We start from the raw sequence: 14,433 nt of genomic DNA, 5'->3' as shown, positions 1-14,433 counted from the left end.
ATTGTAACTCATTTTAAAAATATTCATGTTATTTATATTATTCAATTTATTATTCAAAATTATAATTATTATTTCCTTTATTGTTGTTTTTCGCATTAAGAAACTCATTCGGCTTACGAAACTGAAAAATCCCATTGGAAAAAATCCCATGGGAGAAAAAATCCCTTGGGAGAAAAAATCCCATGGGATTTAAAAATCCCATGGGATTTTTTTTTTTTTTAAACACGACTAAACGCATTAAAATATCGTAGTTGTTCATCATTTCATAAAATATGATGTTTCTGAAAGTTTCATGAATAAATCTCTCAAAATAAGAAAAAAATCCCATGGGATTTTTTTCTCCCATTTTAAAATGGGATTTTTTTATTACTATATATTTTTATATATAATTGGCATAAAACCAATATACAGTCCTTAAATAACGTTAAAATACTTGCAAACGCAAATAAAACACGTTTTTTAAAATGTTCAAAATCCCATGGGATTTTTCTCCCATTTGCAAATTATGGGAGAAAAAAAAACCATGGGAGAAAAAATCCCATGGAAAAATCGAAAATCCCATGGGAAAATGCAAAAAACCCATGGGAACCCCAACTTTGCTTATAAATTTCATAGTGAAGAACACGCGTTTTTGGAGTGAAAATAACCAATTATTAATCAACGATAAGACTTTTATCGCATACTATGTCTCAAAGTCGCAAATCTTTAAGAAAAAGGGTACTTAAGTTTGCGAAATTTCGGTTTCGCAAAGTTTTTCCGGCGGCCGTTTGTACCAAAATATAAAAGATTATACCCCAATACTAGATCCGTCACATATAACTGCCATGTACTGTTTTACAAGGCTATATTGGAAATAATTCTTTAAAATTGGTCCGTTTGTCTCTCGGTCTTCCCTTCAACCTCGAAACTTTTCTGTGCATGTACTATAATTTTCAAAATAACGTGGCACACTTTTCCCAATATAAAACGGAATTGTATTGATAAACATATTAATATCTAGTGTCTTGTGGTTACTTCCAAAGTTAAGATCAAACGTTGAATCCAAACTTTGAAATTATCTACTTCAGTTTCAAAATAGGGGCTGAGCGGTCTATAACTTGGCTATTCATATTAAGGATTTCGAAATATCTTGGAACATGTATTCACCTCAACGATACTGTGTGTCACCTCAAAGGTTAAATACAGTTCTTTATTGTAAACAATGACTAGACCATACATTGAAGGATTAAAATAACTTGGCACAAACGTTCATCGCGTCCCTTAATTATTCCCTCTTGCAATGCTTACTGACGTATATTTTGGTAGCACTTTTTTCGAAAATGTAGCTTAGCATTTGACAAAATTTATTTTTGGCATATTTAAGCACCAACCATGATAGGAAAAGTCACTGACTGTTGATTGTTCAAAATTCATGTATTTGACTATATCGATAGTTCCTTTAACACTTTAAACACAGAACTGTATTGACAAAATATTAAACATTAGTCAATAGTCTTTGCAAATACAAATATACCATAAAAGACAGAAATATCGACGAGTACTCATAAAAAACTACAACGATATCAAATGTGTGTCAATGTAATTGAGGTACAAGTATGGGCAGACTTCAGATTATAAAAGATAAAAACATAACAGTAAGGCTCCATCTTTGTATGATTTAATTTCGACAGCGCTTGGTTAAACTGTTAACCCTTTTCATTACTGCCGCGAAGGAAAACCGTACTTTACGAGCAAATATATTTTATAATAGGTTACGATTGGGGCTTGGATTGTAAAAGAAGTATCGTGGACGCGCAAACAATTGTTTATATTTCGACCTCCGTATCTTGCTTCGTACCAGGCTCAGAATATAAACGACACATGTATAAGTCTGCATACGATTTAACATATTTTCATAAAGATATGTGACAGTCTTCTTTGGTCCTCATTCGTAAGCATCAGGTATAATAATAACGCAGCTACATATTACATATGATATTTTAAGGCTTTGTTTTAAATATTCGGAAACAAGTATCACCGTATCGCAAAACATCGCCGTGTTATCATTGTCAAATGTCGCACGTATTGTTGAATAATCGCATGTCCATGGTAAATCGACGCATTTTCGTCGTCAAACGTCAAATGTTAATCGTTTCATGTTCATGACCAAGAATCGAATTTTCATGGTCGTAAGTCGAATTATCTATGTCAACTTTCATAATATATTTTGTATTTTCATATATTGCAAGACCAGTAGTGTAAAAAAGAGACATGAGTGTGAACATAACGACTTACCAAACGTGACCATCACGTTGTCACCCCCCTTGTGTATTCAATTTTGTTCTTGCTTGGTATGTTAACAAGGTAAATGCAACCACATTGTATTTTTTATTGGAGATTTATACAATATCTAAAGTATGTCTACATTTTATTTAGTTTACACACGATACTTGCTTCATCACTTTGATGAACATCGCAGATAAACAGCATTGAATTAGACGTGCATTATTTATGTTTCAATATATAATTCCAACATAGCATTCAACCTTGAATTATGCAGCACTTATTACGGCTTTATATCGGATATCAAATCATCGTACCAGCACTCGTTCATAATGTTTGAACACAGTTTTGATGGCCCATGGATTCCCTCAATATATCTGACCCGGTAAGCGGGTGCAAAAATGCAGCAACCTGAATAAACTAACAAAAGATAAAATTCAAACTACATGTAATTAAAATATAAAAGGCCGTGTACCCATTCTGGCATGTACGTTTGATTTAGATGATTAAATCGTTTGCTCTTTGAGACACATAAAACGTTATGTCATTATGAAGTATTCTTTATAGCCGCGAATACACGGGTATTTACCATTTATTTTCAGATGCATCTGTACAGAAATACCGGCGATTACTCATCTAAACCTCCATCGATATCAAATGTGTGTCAATGAAACTGAGGTACAAGAATGGTCAGGCTTCAGATGATAAAAGATGAAAACATAACAGCAAGGCTCTATCTTTGTTTGATTTAATTTCGATTTTCATTGGTTTAGTTAACTAGTGCACATAGCTTAGTCAGTGACACACAAAGGTTGACTCAAATGGTAAAATTTGTGACTATAATAGTACGTATCGCTTTACATTGGCACAACAGTTATAATCGCACCTTGGATAAACATAGTGAGGTGATTTGATGTTACAAATTAAATACGTTACTTCTTATCGTTTCATATAATATTGCTTATTAACTTTAGACAACATGATAAATATTAGCATATAAAGATACATTGGATGTGGACATTTCATAAGATATTCATTTATAATTCATACAAAATAAGAATAAAAAGAAATGGTACCCAACTAATTAAAAATTTGCAAACAGGGATCATTATTAAAAATATAATTGCAGACTAATTAAGTGTATATCTTAATGGGGAGTCATATTTTATTATCCACATTCCATACTGAAAGTGTTCATTCAAGTATGATGGAAACGGGCACATCTACAATACATGCATACCACCACCTCAGAAATGTGAAAGGTCTTACACTTCATACTGAATTTTTGACCGGAGCACTTGTCAAGCAAAACGGAGCACTGGATAAGCCAAACAGACTGGCAAAGGAGGTTGAGTTCGACAACAAAGATGAAGACAATGAGTTACAAAGCCCAAATACGGACCTGAAGACACTACAAGAGGCTTGGCTTGCTTTTGTGACAGCTATAAGGAACGTGGATAACAATCGTCTTGAACATTCTAGTGTGCGTCCAAAGCCAACGCTTGTGTCGAGTAAAATATTTCAGCAGGTAATGGTTGACATGTACGAGAATACGGAGTACTCAAATACAAAAGGGAATACGGTCTTAAAGAAGAAATTAAGCAATTTGACACATGCATCCATACATGCTGCGCAAATGCTGGTAAATGCTGTGGAAAAAGAACAGCAAGAAAGAGAAAAAGAAAAGGAAAAAGAATCGGGAGATATTAAAGAAAATGATGTTGATGATGATGCAAACAAAACAAATAATTTTGCAAAGGAAACTGCAACGCGAAGCTGGAAAATATTAAAACGGCACATCGATAAATTGACGAATGAAAAAAACATTGAATCATCGACAGTGAACGTGGCAGTGTTACAACAGAGCGTCACGTTGATGTCAAGCGGCTACCGCGCGCGTCAAGATTTATATGAGCGTTATGGAATCGTGTCGACGACGTTACCCGACGGGAGTGTCGTCTGTGAGAACCGGATGCTTAGTGACCGCTCGCGTTTCCAGATGTACAGACGGGGAGGAGACGCAAAAGAATACAACCGCCCAAAAAGCGCCATGTCGTCGTCAATACGAACAAAAGGAAGGTTGATGCAAATACAGGACAGTTATATGAGAAATGACAAAATCCTTCAAAGTGCATCAACCAGAAAAGTAAGACCGTCGACAGCGCATTAATATAATTATATGGACATAGTTGACCGACCATCAAACACTGAATTAATGATGTTTCACTCGACTAGTCACTGGAAGGAAAATCTTGAATATTAAATGTAAATGCTCAGCACATGATGTTTAATCAAATGTAACAGTTGATATAACATTATTATATGCCTTCTGCTTGATGTTTATGTGAAAGGAAAATTATTTTGGTATAGTGAGTGGGTTGCGTTTTTTGTATTAAATTCTAAGATATTATAATATATATATATATATATATATATATATATATATATATATATATATATATATATATATATATATATATATATATATATATATATATATATATATATATATATATAAATCAAATCCTCCTTAGAGTATCGGGTATAGAAACACACCTTCTCCGTATCATAACCTCTTGCTCGAATTTATTGTTCGTTTCAGTTTAGCGAAACTTTGCTTTGCGTGTGCTTTTGAAATAAAGAATATTTTTGAAAATATTTCGATCGCGACCGATGATGTTGGTGGTGAATATTGTCAACTCAGTATTGTACCAAATGGTTTGAATGACCTGTGTTATTACAGAGCTGATAGTGCCAAACATGCGTGCAATTTTTAACCTTGATAACCACTACAGTTACCTGAGAAAGCATTCTAAATGTTCACTGTCAGATAGCCGTGGGGTAAATTGCATCTCGTAACAGATTTGTTAATATATACGTATTTATCTTTACGAGTCGTTACCTTATTGTATTTATTGTTCCCATTATATTTAATGTTAGTATTGTCTTCGCTGTTTGCAATGTGATGAATAATTAACCTTCATTGCGGATTTCAGCGAGTGGCTTAATCAAATCTGCTTGTAATCTAACAACCTAAGTTTTATATTTGGTTTTACGTTATTTGTATCAAGTTCATACAACAATGTTTTTCAAGTGATACATGATACGCTGGAATTTCCGCAGTAATTGTATTTCTTCATGGCCTTTAACATTTAAATAGTTATTGTCTGTATTATATTACGTATCATTTACTCTGATGAGATTTTTAGAGTGTTAATAATAAGTATTGGTATTGTTTGCTGTTATTAAGTTACACTTAATAGCGTCCTTCAGTAATTAATATATGATAATAATTCACCGACACCTGTTCGACCGTGTCTTCAATTAGGCTTGGCCTATATTGCCATTTCATATCGAATCAATCATATTGTCTGGCGTGTAACCCACTGTGAATGATTGTTATTGTTGAATTAAGCAAATTATAACTACTCCTATTTTTAAAGTTTCATATCACGACACAGATCTTCGCGTGACTTGGGCGTCATCACTTAAAGTAGGTGTGGTGTATATTTTAAGGCTTAACAAATTCTGAATCTTCTTTCAACCACTTAGATTTAAACTAGCTACAACAAAACTGACACGTGTATATTTTTGTTGCGTTTTTTTTAGAAACATAATTTTGTTCATGAGTCAAATACGTTAGCACAGAAGATTCGAGATATCATGGCAATGTACATGTAAAATGTATATGAACACGTTTTTCCAGCAATATAAATACCAGTCATTAGACTTATATACTTTCATTCAAAAGAAACACGTTCTGCGAACAAATGGCTTAATGCAGGCTAATCAAGGACGCTTTGATGGAATTTTATTGCATTAAGGAAGTCATATTTAAATGAAAATCCAGGCGGAATGTGTCGTCCCTGATTAGCCTGTGCGGACTGCTAGTACGCTAATTAAGAAGAACGTAGGAAAAGAACAAGACCGATGCACATAGTTATTAAAACACTAATAATGTTTCGTTATTTTAAACATGTTAGTATTTAAAATTTTGGTACACAAAAAGCTCAATTTTGTGTGTGTAATTATCAAATGTTTTTTTCCAAACAAATGAACTCTCTGAACCAGAACTCGAATATGAAAATGTAAAACAAATCCGAAATGCAAAGCAAGCCAACAATTCTATTTCACAGAGTGTTCGCGTTTTACGCGACATCAGAGGTTTTAACTCGCCAGATTTATTACCCTGCTCTGCAAATTGATTTTATTTGCAATGGTACAGGTAGATACCAACTGCCCGTTAATATCTCGTTGATTTCTTAACATAACAATAGTTTTAGTTAAACGTCTTTAAATACCAAGTTTATGCAATGTTCCCTCTATCACGATTGGTCCCACGAATGAAATCGTAGTCTAAATCTTGCACTTATCGTGTCGATCTTGCCACACCATATCGGATATCGTCGTTACCAATCGTATCAAATCTTATCAGTTAGTAAGGTTATATGCGCGAAAATGCCTTTATTATATATGTTCGCACTTCCACCTCGCAGCGATCCTCGGCGATCGTATGCGTGCATTAAAGTCACGTCCTGTTACAATATCTTGAGATGAAAAAAGTAAATAAAGACGAAAGCCAATCGGGCTGTTTTTATAAAAGTGCGGCACACCGAAGGATCAGACGAATCTTATGCAGTGAATTAACATTTTAATAAGCAAAATACAGTTCAATGATTTCTTATATGCCTAAATCTACAGGCTTAGAAATGGAAAACGTTAGTAAATACGCGAATGTATGTAACTTTCTTTTTATAGATCCATGTTTTTTTAATTCATCGACCTCCCATTATTATATTTTAGCCGTGCTCTGTGAAAATGGTGTTGACTGCATGTACGTTAAGATTCGCCCCAGAATAGCATATGCAGTCCGCACACTCAGGCTAATCAGGGACGACACTTTCCGCTTTTATGATATTTTCTGTTTAAAGGAAGTCTCTTCTTGGCAAATATCCGGTTCAGGCGGAAAGTGTGGTCCCTGATTAGCATGTGCAGACTGCAATGATCAGACAACGAATACAACGAAAGATACTGTGTTTTGTTGATACCTTTTAGTTTTTAATTTTTATTCTGTATTAAATGAAAGATTATTCATGTTCCTTTTTTACATAGACTGACGATGTTTCTATATGTTTAAAAGGGACATTACTTCTACAGCACAGAAGAATGAAGGCGCTACAGTTCTTCGCTGTACGTAATTTATAAATGTTGAAAATAACACTTAAATATACCTTTGTAGTATACTTGTATATGTTGAAACACCCTCGACACAGGCCCCCACACAGGCAGTGCAAAGGGATAAATATTTACCAATATATTTTTGTTAATGTATTTTTGACATTTTGACAAGTCTTAAACCGATTCTGTTAATGCTACTAATAAATATTACTGACAACTTATATGAATGTATATAGGAACATAACGGAATACCTTTAGGGTCATCGTGGTTATACATTTAAATCCAGAGGGCGACAATTTGATACTGCGATAATACGATGGCGTCAATGTGATAGTACGATAACGACAGTGTGACAATACGATGGCGACAGTGCGATAGGACGATGGCGACAATGCGATAATACGATGACGACAGTACGATAAAGCGATAGTACGATGGCGACAAGTGTTTTCTCACGGTGATTATTTGAATATCAATCAATGTTCATTTTACAGTCTAGATAGCTGTGTCACATCAATACATCAAGCGTCTAAACACGATTTTAACCAGTTTTCAAATTATAAGCCCACTTCACGTGTTTCTATTTACTTTTCAAAAAAAGTAGGGTGAGTAGGTCGGCTAATCTTTTCTTGATTTTAGCGATTCCAAATTTATAAAAAAATATGTAATGACATTCAGAAACGTTTGTAAATCGCTATTAAATTGTTGTTGTTTTTTTGAAAGTATAGTTCATATTGAGAGTATGATTAAATGAAGCCAACATGATCACAAACTGGAACTGGATAGTTATTTAAGTGACTTTGACAAACATTATCGAAAACTTAACCTGAAAAAAAGTTTATAATCGGTACAAAATAATTATGGTCGGTCGGGTTTGTGGAAACAAAAAATTTGTTACGCCTGTACATATCAAAATGCGCCAAGTAGGTGGAACGATATTATGAATTTACACTTTTCGCTTTCACTGTTTCAGTGATACAGATATTTTTTAACAGAACCCAAATCAATACTGGTACTCGAAAAACAGTATGAACTTAAAGCAAATAAATATGGACTGTATATTATGAGTTATTGAGACCTTTATTATTTCATTGTTGATATCCAATCAATGGTGGACACGTTCATTGAAATATGGACTATTTCAATCGCTCGTAAGTACGAATGGCCTTCAAACTGTATTTGCACACGCGGATATATCGCCTTTTCTCGCAAAGATTAGTGGTAAGGAGTTGTATCTAAATCTATACCAATTGTTCGACTCTGTAAGTAAGTTATTACCCAATCCCGCGATTTCGCAAACCTTTACTTTTGTTTAAAATTCAAATTCGATGAACGTCATCTCCGAGTGAATTAACTGATTTATAAAATCAGTAGCTGACTAAAACTTGTATGTTATTATATTTCTATACAAAAATACGTTAGAAGCGAGTATGCCAATGAACACATTCCAAACCCATTCCATGTTTGTTGTAGTAAAATCATTTTAAAGCATTTATTTATGTCTGACCCACATATAACACGTTTTTTGACATATCATATATTCAACAAGTTAAATTGCCAATAGATTGTGGAAACAAAATAGCAAATGCTTATGGAGTCATTAGCGATGCTAAACAAAATAGCAAATGTTTATGGAGTCATTAGCGATATATGCTAATGATTTAACCAATCTTTTTACTGAGACCTGAACAAATACTATTGCGCTAGTTCAGCTAATTGCTACAAAGAGCGATTCTTTTACGATTGAATTATTGACCATAGCACTGGGGACTATAGCTAATGAGAGAAATTAAGTCGCGTTCTTGGACGACACTTTCCGCCCAAAACTGGATTTCCTCTAAGAAGATAATTTTTTTCACAAATTCAATAAAAGCAGAAACAATCGTCCCTGATTAGCCTGTGCAGGCTGCATATGCTTATCTGTGGAAAACTTTACGCACATGTATTAAGCCCAGTTTTCGCAGAACGCGGCTAAGCAATTCAAATAAACATACTCGACACATGTTGTGACTGTCTTTAAACGCTGATCGTCCGTAAAGAATTATATATACTCAGAGAAGCTTATGAACAAAATAAGCATTAACATATTTCGTGTCCACAGAACAACAATTCTTCAAGAGACAGTAGCATAATTAATTAACACCTACAAATATTTAAAAACTTATAAAACTAAAAACCATTTTGCCTTTATCATCTCGTCAATTGAAATGGCATGTGAACAATTAAAAATGGACTTTCTCTGTAGTTCATATTGTAGGACATAATCACTGTTCAGTGTTCTGTTCACTACGCCTTTAAAACAAGTGGACCGGGGGTATCACTAAAGGCCCTGCAAAGTGTTAACTTTATACTTCAAACAATCAACGATCTGTCAAACAAGCAGCGGAGTTTGCAAAAGTGATTTCTATAAGTTCACAATACAAACACATTGTTGGGTTTCATTGAAAAGGAACGATAATATTTGCTCCACGGATTTGAACAGTGAAAGCTGATATATAATACCGTGAAGGTGCACAGCTAATCGGTCTATTGGTGTGGTAAATAAAAACGGGATAGTAAGGCACTGAATATAATCAGATGCCAACAAAACAAACATACGCCAAACGGTTTTTTATTCAAAGTTTGCTTTGACAAGCGAAACAACTTACAAACGTGAACCCAAGTATTCGCCTAGATCGTTAATGATTGTGCAACAAGAAGACCACAAAACAACTATTTCTTTTATATATGATCCGGTAGATCGGAAATGGAAACGGTAACGCATGCCGATCAGAATTAAAAAGATGGCTGTTAAGGTGTGGTGTTTACAGTGCGCGGAAAAGCAAATAATGCGCGCGGCGGCCGCATTCATGGCGAAAGCGGTAAAACCACGATGGATGAGTCCAATTAAAAGAAGATTTGAACATTTTTACTCATAAATATGATATAAAGAACAATGTCAGGAAAGTAGCATCAAGTTGGAAACGGATATAAAGAGGCGTACTAAATGAATTATTTATTATGATACATAAATGTACATAATCATTCAATTTCTCTTCGCAAATGTAAACATGACAGGCTTAGCATAAGTAGATAAGTCCAAAATCACAAACTAATATGAACGTAAATGGACCATGGATTCTTTGCTTATTTTGTGAGATTGACGTTCTGTTGGTGGTCTATACAGTTGCCAGTCGACTTCATTAACGGACATTTGATGACAGGTACTCGACGGATCGTACTGAAGATTGTTAATTTCGGATGTCATCGTTTTTCAGTTTTTACGCGAAATGTTGTTTTAAAGATGGCAGGTAATATAACAAACATGCAGGGTCTTCTTGCAAGGTTAAAACAATCGCGTGGCGAAAACAAACCTTCAAATCCGGAGACTGAAGTGGGATATACAATAAGTAAAAACGCATGTGACAATAAAAGTGTTCCGAATGGAGATATATATGCTAAATCTGAAGGTAAAGATACAAACGACACAACTACTGGTCATCGTTTGCCTAATGGTAGCCAAGAAGATATATTAGAAGATGACAATTTTGAGATCGATTTAGTTATGTCATCTAAAAACAAACCATCAGATAAATACAAGTCACGAAATTCCATCACTTCAACCTGTAGTAAGAATCGGAGAAGTTTATCGCGGCCTGGAAATCCCCGGTTGTCATTGTATAATGATGTCAGTGAAGTAGATTTGTTGTTGTTGTCGGAATGTGATGACGAAAGTGCGTCGCAGTGTCAAAGATCGGAGACGCTAACGCCACACCACGCTTGGGCTGCGTTTGAGGACGCCGTGAAAAGTATTGCTAGTGGCAATACAGAATATTTTCTAAAGAAACCTAAACCGAACTTTATCGCCAGTGGAACGTTTCAAGAAGTGATGGTAGATATGTATGGAAAAACAGAGTATGGCAACACCAAAGGCTATACCTTGCTGAAACAAAAACTAGGCAACATGGCAAAATCATCGGGGCTTGCCGCTAGGATGATGGCAAAGGCAGTGGCCAAGGGACAAGAATTGAGCGAAAATGAAGAACCAAATTATGACTGCGAACAAACCGTATATGATGAATCTGATGGTAAAACCGGGGAAGTACAGGAAGACTCTGAAAGTGTAACTAAAGTGTTTGCAAAGCGCAGTTGGAAAGCGCTATCGAAGCAAGTAAATGACGATAACAAAGAGCATAAATCGCAAGCCCCGCCGAAGTTCAACTTAGCTATGTTGCAGAATACGGTACAACAGATGACTAATATGGAGCGCTCCCGACAAGACTTATATGAGCGCTATGGCATTGTGCCGACGACGTTACCCGACGGAAGAGTTGTCTGTGAAAATATAATGCTCAGTGAACGCACTCGCGCGCAGCTGTACGGACGAACGGGGGATGGAATATAATTAGTACGGCCGAAAAGTTACCAGCCGCCGTCGGCTCAACAAAGGTCAAGGTTAAATGGAGAACGACGTACTGTATGGGGTCAGTCGGACAAAAAGTGAAAAACTTGCACCAAGGAAATCGTTTAGACCGCTGACTGCGAAATAATAAATGCACTATCTAAAAGGAAGTTACTTAAACACATTTCAGTTGGTATGTTTAATACAGTCCAAATGAATTGTCTGCTAAGTGCAGAGGGCCAGATAAGATGCGTATTTGCGTAAAATACGCATGACAAATAAGGAAATACGCATGAATTAACATTTTCTTGAGTAAAAAAAAACTCCTGACTAAATTCTGAATACGCATCGTGTGCAATTTCAATGCGTATTAGCCGTTTATACATGCATATAAATTCATGTAAACAATGACTGGTTTCCGTCATTGTGTCCACAACGGTAAAAACGTAGTGACATCACCATCTATGTATAGAAAGTGGTTCCCGACCTAATTTACTCCTCAATCAGAACGGTATCATTTCATGTTGGCCCACGATAAAGGCCGATGTTGACACAACGGGCTCCCCGCTGCATTGTTGAGAATCAATATACGCTTATGGTGAAAACATTTGACATCACATTCGATAAAACCCGAATCGCCCAACTTTAAGCATATCAGTTTATCTCTTGTGTGGCACTATGGAAAAAACTTTTACCTTGAAGCACTTTTTAAATGGCGCCAAAAATACACATATAATAAACAAGATTTGTGGGCCAAGCTTAGAATATTTTGATCGTGGCTGTACAGTGTGTGCTTAACAGTGGCTTGCCAAATCAAGACGGAAAGAGAGATTAATGGCTGCTTATAAGCCACGGGAAAAATAAATCAGAAAAAACTGTTAAATAAAACAATAGGTGATTGCTGTTTCGTGTACACGACTGCTTGTTATAGCGAGTTAACATTACATATACAATTTATTATTAATTCTGATCCTTTGAAGATAAATACTCCTTAAATTATCGGATTTTGATTTTTACTCATCAATTAAAAATTTAATGAGTGAAATACCCCTCGGCTGAAAAAAATATCTGGAGCTCTGGGCTAAGTGGTATAGCTTTTTATGTATTTTATTCATGTTTAAATGTTACAATATTCTAGACCATGGCCGATAATAAAAAATATTATCATATAGTTACACCTATAGTTTATTGGACAATAAACCAACACGTTTGTTAGGAACAACTCTATACTTGACACTTTATAATGCCATATCTAAAGTAATACAGTCATGTCGACGATAGCGTAGATTCTCAAATAGCAAAACAATACGGTTAATGATTAATATATTTCTTATCTCTTTCTTATTTAAAATAGAGTATTTAATTGTGTTTTCATATTTTCCGAGATTGAAAAATAAAGGTAGCAAAAGATTTCTTCTACAATGTTATGTTATAGATTCAAGCGATTGAATTGCAGAAATTCACGTATACGGTCGTGCATAAAATTGCATATGTCTCACATGATATAGGGTCATTGTCCGATGGCGGTAAATATATTGTGTACATTTTCAGCGGTTGTCCCTCTAGAAAATATTGGAGGTTATGCGAGTCTATGCACATACATAATCCATCAATATGACATCGTGAAGAATTATAAAGTACATTACGCAAGTTATTGGAACTAATCCAGAAAGGTTTTAACTTAGTGTTTCTGTTTCGGTATTATTTGTCCATATATCGAACATTACATTTATTGCTTCTTCTTTATTTATAAAAAAATAACAACAACAAATCGATGTTTATGGTTACAATCACGAAGCATTAAATGTATATGCATTTTTCAAATATAAAAAAGGTGGTTTATTATTGCGCATACACATTTGTATTAGTTTATAGAACTCTAATTGCATAGAATTGTGCACGTGTGTTAACTTAAATTATTCTTTCTGAAAAGTGACGTCATTACACTGTAGTTGATGTCACTAGAGACATGATTTCATGCAAATCATTGAAATTTGTATGTGTTCGTTAATTAAGTGCACTATTTATATTTAATTTGTCATTGCATGTGTGAACACATTTATACCAATCGCCTCATAGTAAATTACTGTGTATCAGATATATGGCCATTAGTACGTCGCCAGTTGATCCTCCAAGATTACTTGCCCACTATACTTATAGTCGTAACAACATTTTAAGGGCACCATAACCTGTATTAATATTTGATCATTTCATCGTTAATAAAGAAGGTATTAAATGATTAGTGCTAAAAGGTGGGGATTTATCGCTAAAGTTATTACAAAGCAATTAAAGTAATATTAATCCATCTTGAAGTCATATCGTCATTAACCTTTTTGTCCGAACGTAAACATCTGTTTAAGGCAACAATAATATTAATCCGTAAATAAAAAGTATGCGTGTCCTCATATTATGGAAATACCTGACATATATATGAGCCTCGCTCTGGGAAAACGGGGCTTAATGCATGTGCGTTATTATTCAATTGTATGGCATTTTAAATTTAAATGAAGTATTTTCTGAAAGAAAACCAAGTTAATACGGAAAGTGTCGTTGCTAACTAGCCTGCATAGGCTTTTCTGGGACGACACTCTACAGAAATTCCCCGATCAAA

This window comes from Dreissena polymorpha, chromosome 6 (assembly GCF_020536995.1).
Source record: "Dreissena polymorpha isolate Duluth1 chromosome 6, UMN_Dpol_1.0, whole genome shotgun sequence".
NCBI classification, from domain to species: Eukaryota; Metazoa; Mollusca; class Bivalvia; order Myida; family Dreissenidae; genus Dreissena; species Dreissena polymorpha.
Note: the sequence above shows the minus strand (reverse complement) of the source record.